Source organism: Urocampus carinirostris, chromosome 10 (assembly GCF_059441175.1).
Source record: "Urocampus carinirostris isolate Australia breed hairy pipefish chromosome 10, RoL_Ucar_1.0, whole genome shotgun sequence".
Classification (NCBI taxonomy): domain Eukaryota; kingdom Metazoa; phylum Chordata; class Actinopteri; order Syngnathiformes; family Syngnathidae; genus Urocampus; species Urocampus carinirostris.
In genome coordinates this window covers 38,284,122-38,296,524 of record NC_142358.1, presented here as the reverse complement: position 1 = coordinate 38,296,524, position 12,403 = coordinate 38,284,122, and the positions used below count along the sequence as shown (strand labels likewise).

General features: G+C 42.1%; 1 long non-coding RNA gene and 1 pseudogene across 1 annotated transcript in view; one reads left to right on the top strand and one right to left on the bottom strand.

The window, feature by feature from the left end:
• The window catches only part of LOC148358872 (uncharacterized), a 288,823-nt gene that overhangs the window by 87,581 nt on the left and 188,839 nt on the right, over nucleotides 1–12,403 (bottom strand). The gene's annotated exons all lie outside the window — the stretch shown is intronic.
• LOC148358882 (U2 spliceosomal RNA) lies at nucleotides 2,168–2,305 on the top strand (annotated as a pseudogene).

Sequence of the window (12,403 nt, the reverse complement as noted above, 5' to 3'; positions counted from 1 at the left end):
GTGAACATCACTAAAAGAAAACAAAAGGTAACAGGGGCCTCTGTCCATCCCCACTGAAGAATTTTTATACATTTTACTATAAAGGATTTTATACAAGTTACATTTATTGAATGCAATGAAGATTTTTCACAGAGAAGGCTTAGGTTCAATGACAGGTCACGCTGTTCCGAATGCGAATGTTTTGTTTTGTTCTGTTGATAACAGAATTCTGACGCAGATGGTAGGCGATGTTTGGAGAACAAAGCCCTGATGACGTGGAAACGCGCGGGAATGTTTTGACCGGTCCAGACATCGAGACGACGAGGTGGCGATGAGGTGGAGTCCACGTGGGGAGTCTCTGGCCCGCTCACGGGAGGAGTCGCAAGCCCATGGGAGGAGTCAACACGCCAGCTTGGGAAAAAGGTGTGGGCCGGGAGAAAGGAAGAAGATCGAATGAGAGGGAGAATCGAGAGAGACGTTCGACGAAGAGCAACACTAATTCGGCTAATTCGTTGGAATTCACTTAACTAAATTGTTTAAAAAATTAAGTCTGCCCCCGTGTTGAAATGCCGGTCTCTTGTTCATTTTTCCATAAAGAAACGAGCATGCATTGTGAGGCGAATGTAAGTTGTGTTTGGTTAATGGAGTCAGATAACTAATTCGAACAATTTGGTAAACGATACATTTTTAATACCGTAAATTCCGGACTATAGAGCGTAAATTCCGGACTATAGAGCGCACCTGATTATAAGCCGCACCCATCACATTTTAAGGGGAAAATCGATTTTGTCCATACACAAGCCGCACCTGTGTATAAGCCACATACACACACATCAAATAAACATGAAATGAATCCAAACCAAACTTCAAGTCCCGCGATTGAAAACTAAATGTCCTTCATTGAAGCACAAAGTCCAATAATCACAGCCGTCAAAATGAACGCAAAATGATATGGGTACTTAAAATTTGTTGCAGACCTGCAGATTCTGGGTGCCCGTTGATAGTAATCCAAGGAAAAAAGTGTATATTTCCAAAGGTAAGGATGGGAAAAATATATATCCATTATTGTCCGCCGTGTCCACAAAAACTCACCTTTACCGGTCCCCACTTTCCCATCAGCCCGCGTTTGCTTCGCCCCTCTTTTTTTAATTTGCCCATGCAGAATAAGTGTCTGAAATAAATACATTACAAAAATATACAGTTGCAAATACATATTACACATATTTGCAAAGAAAGACGGTACATCGAAGAAGTTTTCAAAGCTTTGATAATAATAATATAACTTTCATCCTAAACCCTGCCTTTGGGAGGTAGCCTCAGGCTACTAACAACACACTCGCATACCAGCATATTAGTCTGTTAAGTAAATAAATGCCATATTCTTAAGAATCACGGTGCATTCGCAATGATCGCAGCAAGGCTTAAGGCTAGGACCTTAGCTTGGCCTTTTGGCTGAGAGTTAGAGTCCCGGCTCCTAGGCTTTGTAGCATAATATGAACTGACCGATAATGGATAATGGATAATGGATAATGAATAAAGACGAGAGAAAATTAACCCTTAAAAAATCCCCCCACTGCGATCGCAATGATCGCAGCAAGGCTTTAAGGCTAGGACCTGAGCTTGGCCTTATGGCTGAGAGTAAGAGTCCCGGGTCCTAGGCTTTGTAGCGTATCATGAACTGACCGATAACGGATAATGGATAATGGATAATGAATAAAGACGATAGAAAAATAACCCTTAAAAAAATCCCCCCACTGCGATCGCAATGATCGCAGCAAGGCTTTAAGGCTAGGACCTTAGCTTGGTGTTTTGGCTGAGAGTAAGAGTCCCGGCTCCTAGGCTTTGTAGCGTAATATGAACTGACCGATAACGGATAATGGATAATGGATAATGAATAAAGACGATAGAAAAATAACCCTTAAAAAATCCCCCCCACTGCGATCGCAATGATCGCAGCAAGGCTTTAAGGCTAGGACCTTAGCTTGGCCTTATGGCTGAGAGTAAGAGTCCCGGCACCTAGGCTTTGTAGCGTATCATGAACTGACCGATAACGGATAATGGATAATGAATAACGAAGATAGAACAATAACCCTTTAAAAAATCCCCCCCCTCCCAACTGTGGTTCTGGATTTGTGTACCATAATTATGAATGTGTCGGTATGTGCCGGTCAGATTAGCACATTGAAGAACTGGTTCTGAATCAATTGAAGAACTCTTGTGTCGGCACGTGTTGATTTTTGCAATCTGGAGATGGAATAAGAGCTTGCTCTGTCCACTCCACGCATCGGCCCGGTATTGCAGTACCTCCGGGAACGGCGCATTCGCACTGATCGCTGCTTGGCCTTATGGCTAGGACCTTGACTCAGCCTCTTGGCTGGTAGCAAATGTCTCAGCCTCCTGGCTTTGTAGCGTATTATGAACTGACCGATAATGGATAATGGATAATGGATAAGTAATAAAGAAAATAGAACAATACCCCTTAAAAAATCCCCCACGGCAGACCATCTGCTTCTTCTGTTTATGACATCTAAGTTGTCTTTCTCAAAAATCAGAAAGAAACTTAATCATGGTGACGTTGACCCACGCTCCCATACTTCAATACATCTCAGTAAATTGCCCGTTTGCTTTTGAGCTAGAACAGGGGTGTCAAACTCATTTTACCTCGGGGGCCACACGATAGAACAAACATTCTGTCGAGGGCCGGATTAGTAGATTAAAGAGAAAGAAAAAGAGAGATAAAGTAATAAGAGAAAGCGGGAGGGAAAAGGAAAGAGGGCGGGACAAAGAAAGAAAAAGAGAGAGAGGGAGAGAGCGTGAGAAACAAAAGATAAAAAGTCATGAGAGGGGGAAAAGAAAGGGAGAGGAAGAAAAAAAACCAAAGAGAAAAAGAAAGACAGAAGGAGAGAAAAGAGAGCGAGAAGGGTAGGAAGAGAGAAAGAGAAAACAGAAAAAAGGATAAAAGGAAGTTAGAGCAAAAGCAGTTAAAAAGACACAGAGAGAGAAAAAGATAAAGAGCAAAAAAGGAAGAGAAATAGAGACACAGAGAGTGAAAGAGACAGGGACAGAGTGGGAGAAAAGGGGTGGAAAAGAAAGCGAGAGTGAGAAAAAGAGAGAGAGAAAAAAATACAAGTACAGTGACTTTTTAGAGGCACCTTTCTTTGGCAACATCAAGTTGACATATTTCAACCTGCAGCTTGTTTTTCTCTTGCGCTTCTCTGAGTGTTGTCTCTCGGGCCGAAGTCAATCCCTTAGCGGGCCTGATCTGGCCTTCGGGCCGCCTGTTTGACACCTGTGAGCTAGAAGCTGCGTCATGAGCCTCATTTAGTGCACGATGAAGGTATGTTTACGCTCAGAAGTTGCAGTCTTCCTCGGCGCATATATTCCACTGGTCTAAATTTTACCTTACGTACTTGAGCGCCACCATAAATTCACTGAATAAGCCGCAGGGTTGAAAATTGGGAAAAAAAGTAGCGGCTTATAGTCCGGAATTTACGGTATGTTTAATTCTTAACACCACTCAAAAAAATACTAAACCCGAGCGCCGTTTGCGCTTGAGTATCTCCCTCCAGTAACAAGTCCTCCCATTTTTTTTGCCTCTCGCCTGACCTCGCTCTCACCCTGGTGCCACCCAGCCGGTGTATGATTTAGGCGAGCAGGGTCCTTGCCAAAACCCCGCAGCGCCACATCTGCAATCCATAAACGCCAGCCACTCTACGCTCTCCCACATTCTCTTTTTCTTTTTTTTTTTTTTTTTTTAACATGCAAAATGTTTAGACACCCTCTTCCTATTTACATACATTCCTCTAACGTCTTCCATCCAAAAATCCTTTTTTTTGTAACCCATATTTTTTATCATTATTAAATCTGGCCCGTTTCTTATCTCCCCCCCCCCACTTCCGCCCTCTTCATCCAAAGGAAAAAGCTCTCACCAGTTATATCTTCAGCGAGGCGCCTTCCAAGTGTGGTGGCAGTGAAGTGGGAACCGCAAGACATTCTTGGGCCAAGGAAGCACTAAGTCACCGAGCGTTCACGTCTCCCGATTTCTGACATGTGCCAAAAGCTCAAAGACTCAAAGACACGGACCACGTCTCAGTCGCACTTTGCCAAGGAGCTCCAAAGGAGCATGGGCATCTGAGTGAGGTGGAACCTTGAAGACCAATATGGAGAAATATGAAGAAATATGCCAGAAGAGTCCAATAAAACCTATTTTGTAACACTGGAGAGCTTTTGTCCGAAACCAACATCTCATCTCTCATCTCATTAGCCGTACCACTTATCCTCATTAGGGTCGCGGGGGGGCTGGTGCCCATCCCAGCCATCTCCGGGCAGTGGGCAGGGGACACCCTGAACTGGTTGCCAGCCAATCGCAGGGCACACAGGGACAGACAACTCATTCGCTCATTCCTAGGGACAATCTGGACCGGCCAATTCACCTGAAATGCATGTTTTTGGAACGTGGGAGGAAACCGGAGTGCCTGGAGGAAACCAACGCAAGCACGGGGAGAACATACAAACTCCACACAGGAAGTCTGGAGCTGGATTTGAACCCACGACAGGTTCCCATGACATGAACTGTGCCGCACAAGCGCTAATCACTGCACCGCCGTGCTGCCCCGAAACCAACATTTCTGGACATTTTTGATAGGGTGGTCGTTTGGGTTGTAACATTTCTCGGTATTCACTGTGTGAATATAACATGTTTTTATATTCCTAAATATAAAAACAATCTTTCTCACACACACATGAAGTAACGGTTCAATAATCCGTCTAATTGCGTGTCTTGTGCGTTTATCAGTTTTTGTACTCTTATTTTGAAGTTGCATTTCCGGTGTATATCTGTTTCCTGTGTGACTAAAGTTAACTAGACACGCGGGGGCGCGCAGTGTGTGTGGCCAGGGCGAGTGGCGTTTGGGCCATCACCAATGCTAATACATTTTATTTACCTTAATGCTTGTTTTTATTTGTTTAATCTTGCCAACATAGAGTTCATATAAGTTTTAACTTTAACAATTTTACACTGCATTTAAATAGATCTGACATTTTTCTCTCTCTTCACATTTAGGATATGAATAACCGATACTTTTCGTGGACAATATCTCTGTATTTGTGTTTGCAGCATCCTTTGGATAGAATAGAATATACCTTTATTGTCATTTTTTTTGTGCGGTGTCTGTTTTGAGCAGTAAACAAACATAGTGCAGTCAACATGTGCAAGAACATAGACGTGAGTACCATTTAACATTCGTGTGAGGTAGTGTTTTTGCAAGAGTTTTTCAGTTTTTTGTGCGGTGTCTGTTTAGGGTGGAAACCAGCTCAGTAGCCAAGATGGTAAGGCGCCCGCTTTGAGACTGGGAGGTCGCTGGTTCGCGCCTCGGCCGAGTCATACCTGAGACTTATAACATTGGTAAAAATGGCGGCGCCCTCTGTTGGCTGCGGCTGCATCGGCTCGCTACAACGGGTCAGGTGTATTGACATTTCGTTCTGTGTACATTGTTACAAAGAATGACAATACAAAGGAAATTATTATTATTTAATCTGTCTCTTAGTCTGTTTGTTTTTGTTTCGTGTGACCTGTAGCGCTTGTCGGAAGGCAGCAGGTCAAAGAGGTGGTGGTCGGGGTGAGAAAAGTCCTTGATGGTGTTTTCTGCTCTGCTGAGGTAGCGAGAGCAGGTAATGTCCTCCAGACTGGGCAGAGAGCAACCGACGATTTTCTGGGCTGTTTTGATGACCTGGTAATCAATGTTCCCTGTAATTTTCCTCACGGGTCTGAGCGTTCCCGCAAAGTCAGTGAGCAGCGCTTGAAACAACAGTGAGCAACGGCAATCCCAAGTGTGGCAACTAAATCATTATCAAACATGTCCAAAACTTGACATTTTGCTGAGTTTCCGGCAATGCAAAATGATTTTTCTCTTTTGAACGAATTGACTCATGGACGATTGCCCACAAACGTCGTTTGTTCTTACAATTCTTTCACAAGATATCCATTTTTTTTTTTTCCTGATATATTTTGTCGCATAATATTAACATTTTCGGGGACTTATTGAGTCGGTTGTAAGATACAGAATTGTACTTAATCACCTTTTTTAGTGGAAGTACAATGTTGGCAACAAGATTCACTTGATACAATTGGAAATTATTTGAATGCAACACAAACTTTTTCTTCTTTTTTCCGTGTTTTTTTCTACGTTTTTTTTAATTTCCTTTAACAAAAAATCTCATTGTGTTTATTTTTTCCGAGCTGTTACTTTTTTCTTTTTGTTCTCTATTTTTTTCCTACATTTCTTTCTTATTTTTCTGGCTTTTTCTCAATTTTTCCTTCTTTTTTCTCTTCCTTTTGTTTCTTTTTTTCTCAGCTTTTCACTCCTTTTTCATTTTGGTATCTTTTCTTTTTTGTTCTATTCCCCCCTTCCTTTAAGTCATGTTGTACATAATTTTACATAATATTTGGTCATGTTGGGATGAAAGAAGCAAAAACAAACACGAAGAGCCGTTTAAGACCCGAAAGAGCCGGTTCTTTTTAGTGAGCCGAGCCGAAGAAGCCGGTTCCCTGACAAACTCTACTAACTTTACTCAACTTCGTTCTCCTTCGACTCGACTTCAAACTACAGCATTTAGGACACAACGTCAGGAGAACCCGTGTATTTTCACCTTCATGCACTGTAACTTTGACTTGAGTCGCTTCTTAATTAGTAATTTTGAGCCCTGATTTTTGTGCGCTGGATAGATTTTCTTGTGCGCTGAGAATGTGCGAGCCGTGCGCAGCTTAGAGGGAACACTTCTGGTAATCCTAAAAGGGGGATGCCACATGTGCGGTCCCCTTCTCAAGGTTTCTTCATTTTCCTCATGTTGAGGTTTTTGAGTTTTTCCTTGCCCTCATGTTGGTTCCAAATCAGGGGATGGTGTAATAATAGTCTGAAAAATAGTCTGTGTAATAACCTGTGAAGCCCTTTGTGATTAAGGGCTATACAAATAAAAATGACTTGACTTTATAGAGCCACTATCAATTGTTATTCCAAAGGTTCCCGGTGCAGCTCTTTATGACAGCGACAGTTGGCGGCTGGAACAAATTAATTCACTTTACATGATTTCCTCCGGGAAAAACAACATTGGAAGTCAACCGTGTCGGCCTTTGGCACGCAGCAGAGTGCATTGGGGGGATATCGGGTTGCTCCTTCCCTCGCCGTGACCTTGAACAACACACAAGCGCCGCTTCGTCGTCGTCACCTAATTCGTGCAAAATGGAGGCGATGGAGTGAGTGTCGGCACGTCCGAAATAGTTTGATATAGTGGCTCAGGAGGTAGAGCGCTCGTCTTGGGATCAAGAGATCGCGGTTCGAATCCCGGCTCCTCCGTGTTACATGTCGAAGTGTCCTTGGGTAAGACACTGAACCCCTAATACCCTTAATAAGCAGGTTAGCGCCTTACATGGCTGCACTGCCGCTATTGGGAAATGTGAAGCACACTGTAAAGCACTTTGGGAAGTCATTGACTTGAAAAGCGCTATATAAATGCAGATCATTTCATTTCATATACCGTAAATTCCGGACTATAAGCCGCAACCTTTTTCCCAAACTTTCAACCCTGCGGCTTATTCAGTTATGCGGCCAATTTATGGAATTTTCGTAACGGCCGCCAGCGGCGCTCGAGTACAAAAGGTAAGATTTAGATCCGGTGGAATATATGCGCCGAGGAAGACTGCAACTTCTTAGCTTGTTTGTGCACAAATTAAATTAGCGTAGACATATCCTCATCATGCAAATTGCACAAAGAAAGGCACATGGCGTAGCTTTCAAGTTAAAGGCAAACGAGCAGTCCGATAAAGAAGGAAACAGAGCTACTGCACGTAAACTTCACTTTGCGAGCGTGTTGCTAGCGTGTTTTTGAATAAGGGAGCGCGGGACGACGTTTATATATATATAAGTCTCTTTCCCATACTGGGGAAGACAACTTTAATGGCTTCAGTTCTAAGGAGGAAGATGAGGACGGTTTACCGTGATTTCTGCAAGCACGGTATGTTTTTTTTTTAACAGACCCATTTACTGTGTTGCGAGCATGTTGCTAGTAGCGTTTTGCTACCCTTCACAGGCACGGTTTGGGATGAAAGTTATAATATTATAATTAAAGCTCTGAAAACTCTCTCGGTGTACCGTCTTTCTTTGTAAATATGTGTAACCGATGTATAATATGTATATGCACCTGTATATTTTTGTAATGTATTTATTTGAGACACTTATTCTGAATATGTGTTGTGAATTTTAAAAAAGGGGCGTAGCAAACACGGGCTGACGGGAAGTGGGGTAAAGGTGAGTGAGACCTGTTGTCGCGGCGGACAATAGTGGTTATATATTTTTCCCACCCTTACCTTTGGAAATATACACTTTTTTCCTTGGATTAGTTTCAACGGGTACCCGGACACTGCAGGTCTGCATCAAACCTTAAGTACCGGTATAATTTTCTGTTCATTTTGCCGGCTTTGGTTTTGGGACTGTGTACTTTATATTCAGTTACAATCGCTGGACTCAAAGCCGGGTTTGGGCTAATTTTGTGGTTATGTCACATGTTTTAATGTGGGCGTATGTGGCTAATATACAGGTGCGGCTTGTGTAGGTACAAAAACAGTTTTCCTCTTAAAATGTGGTGGGTGCGGCTTATAATCGGGTGCGCTCTATAGTCCGGAATTTACGGTATATCACATGAGCGGCTTATAATCGGGTGCGCTCTATAGTTCGAAATTTACGGTATATCACATGAGCGGCTTATAATCAGGTGCGCTCTATAGTCCGGAATTTACGGTATACCACATGAGCGTATCGTCTTTTGCATGGATCGAATTTTTTTTATTTATTCGTTATAACCTTATCTTCTTATATTCCTTTATCTTCTTTGTTTTCTTTTATCCTCACTACTAAATGTGAAACTGGAGTGCCACGTCCAATTTCGTTGTCACAATATGTTCAACCCATTTTGTAACAATGACAATAAATGTAAATTCTACTCTATTCTATTTTAAGGAACGAGTGAACTTTGGATCACGTTGCCTTGGTCTCGACGTCTTCGCCCTGTGCTTCTTCATGCAGACATCTTGGCATAGCCGCCCGGGTGAATCATGTTTCTGCAAGCGTGCAAAAGAGGGGGGGACTGCGTTTTGCGATAAATACTAAGATTCATAAATCAAGCGTTTCCCCCTTTGCAGGAAAAAAAAACCCAGAGGAGCATTTTTGGGGCTTTTAGTCTTGACAGCAATGAGTTTGAAGGAGGGGCGTAAGCGGGTGAAACAGGGGGCAACCACATTTTCAGGGGGCATAGCGCTTTATTTTTTTTCCAATGAGGATGTGCATACAAGATGTATTGTTTGCACGGGGCTGATTGAGGTGCCAGGTTTCTGTGGGGGGTTCTGAGGGGTCCAAAACGTTGATGACTTTTCCCACTCCCGTTGACATTCAGTACTGATTATGTTTTCTTACATGATATGGAATTAGGTACAGGGTGTTTGACCCCAATTCATTGGCTAATGATAAAAATTTTCATTTCTTTGAATTTTCACAGGCAGCATGGCGGCGCAGTGGTTAGCGTGTGTGCAGCACAGTTCTGAGGTCATAAGATCAAACCTTCCAGGTTGGAGTTTGCATGTTCTCCCCGTGCTTCCGTGGGAAGTCTGCAGGCTCGAGAGCGTTCTCCATCCGGGCCCGGGTGCTATGGAATGCCCTGCCTCTGGAGATAGGATCTGCAACCTCAATGGAAGTTTTTTAATCAAGGCTTAAGACACACTTCTATTCCAAAGCTTATGATTGATGCCCACCCCATATTCTGTATTGTCCTGTCTTTTTCTGACAGCCTATCTGGTGGTGATACGAAGGAGAAGGACGATTTGAGATGAGTCAGCGGACCAGCGTTTGACCTGAAGCATGTGAACGCCTGCATGGACCACTTGGCAGAGATGGGAAGCTGCGTCATGGCCGTCTTAGACTTTCTGGACTAGTTTACAGGCTGGGGGCGTCGCTGCTGTCATGCACTTTCCGGACAAATTCTCAACATGTTATCTAGTGTTTACTATGTTTGTGTACTGTAATTCACCCTGGTCATCCTGGAAGGGGGATGCCACTTGTAAGGTCCCTTCTCAAGGTTTCTCTTTTTCCTCACGCTGAGGTTTTTGACCTGTTCCTTGCCCGCATGTTGGTTTAAGATCAGGTAAATCCTATGCAGTCCTTTGAGACATTTTTGTTATTAAGGGCTATATAAAATAATTTGACTTGACTTAATCCCTCAGTCTCCCTCTCTCTCTCTGACTGTCCCTCTCTCTCGCTCGCTCTAGTTGCAGGAAGTTCTATCAGTTACAATTTACCACTGGGAACCACGACCTGAACTTTTTTGCTTGCCCTATGATAAATAACCATTATCCTTGCACTAATACCACATTTCATAATGCCATGTTTAGGTGCAGCATACAACTGTCTTCTTGGGTGTGAACCATAGGTTACGATGACGCTTCATAAAACGGTGCCATACAAACTAATGCCAGATGCCTTTAATCAAGAAGGAAAAAATAAATATAACGGCAGGGCGAAGTTACCTGTGAGCAGTGTCAGTGTCATTTTTAAGTCGACCTGTCGAGAAACACGGCGCCAGTAGGTCAGGAGGTAGAGCGCTCGTCTTGGGATCAAGGGATCCCAGTTCGAATCCCGGCTCGTCCGTGTTACATGTCAAAGTGTCCTTGGGTAAGACACTGAACCCCTAAGACCCTCAATAAGCAGGTTAGCGCCTTACATGGCTGCAAGGCCGCTATTGAGAAATGTGGAGCACATTGTAAAGCGCTTTGGGAAGTCATTGACTTGAAAAGCGCTATAGAAATGCAGATCATTTCATTTCATGACCCTTCATAAGACAGTGCCATACAAACTAATGCCAGATGCCTTTAATCAAAAGGGAAAAAAGAAATACAACGGCAGGGCGAAGTTACCAGTGAGCGGTGTCAGTGTCATTTTTAAGTCGACCTGTCGAGGAACATGGCAACAATTTCAAAAATTTCCAAGCATGTCACCCAAAATGCGAGCGACTTTTAATCCTCGAAGACACAACATTAAAATTCAACTGTATTCAAGGATTTTAAGCACCCGTCTGAACCCCGCGCACAGCTTGTGTAGATACTTTTCAAGCTATTGTGTGCAACGTTCTGCATTTCTATCCTTACAGATTAAGTCATTCACATTTAAAGACATGTTTTCTTCACAAATTTTGCAAAGAAGGCACAAACTGCAAAAAAAAAAAAATCACAGGGCACCACAAATCACAAGAAAAGGGCTGCTTATACGAGATTGAATACAGACTCGACATGTGCAGGCGCTCGAATAGAAGAGTTGTGAAAATTTGTGATAGAAGCGGCAAATATTTGTACTTTGTAAATGTATCCAATGCAACTGATGACCTTCAAGATAAAGTGTATTGAGTTCCATTAAAATACATGAAGGAGTTTCCCCAGATATGGTCATTTGGAATAGAGTGAACCATTTTGGAACACCCTGTACATTATACAAAACCAACGTGTTGTATTTGTAAATCGAGATGAAGAAGAAAAAATATTCTGGTGAATGGCAGTACAAAAAAATAACAATGATAGAATTCCAAGAATGGCATCCAGGGTATTATTTTACAAGGTTGAAAAATTTTCTATTTGTAATAGTTTTACCGGGAAATTACACAGGTAAAGTTTAATCTTAATTTCAGTTTTATGTAGACAATTAGAGAACTTAACAACAACTATAAAAGACAAAATAATAAAGAGAAAGAAAAAAGTAAAGAAAAACTGAGAAACAAAAGGGAAAAATAAGGAAAAATGAAAAAAGAGAGGGGGAGTGTAAAAGTAGATAAAAACAAAAAGGAGAGAAAGGAAAATGACTAAAAAAAACGCAAAAAATTGACAAAACACACTAATACAACGTACCCTTAAAATTCCATTTAAAAAGACCAAAAGTCGTCATGAAATATTCATTTTAGGGCATTGATTTGCAGGCTCAGATTATTTTGACATGACAAAAATGATAAACTGCTTAAGAATCTTAAATACATAGCCAGGGTTGGGTAGGGTTACTTTAACTGGATTACTTTCAATGACTTTTGGATGACTCCAATACCAAATATGCTAATAAAAGACAAAAGAAACTACATATGAATAAAATGATGACTCACAATACGTGGTAAGCTTTCTTTCCTGGCTTTGATCTCTTTGATCTCCAGCAAAACGAACATAAAATGCAACAGAAACAAAATGAAAATCAATCCAAACAGCTTTTTGCAGTTCCATGTATTCCGTTACTCCCCAAGCCTGCACAAAATTTAGTCATTGTATTCATATTTAGTTTCTTTGGTCTTCTATTAGCATATTTGGTATTGGAGTAATCCAAAAGTCATTGAAAGTAATCCAGTTAAA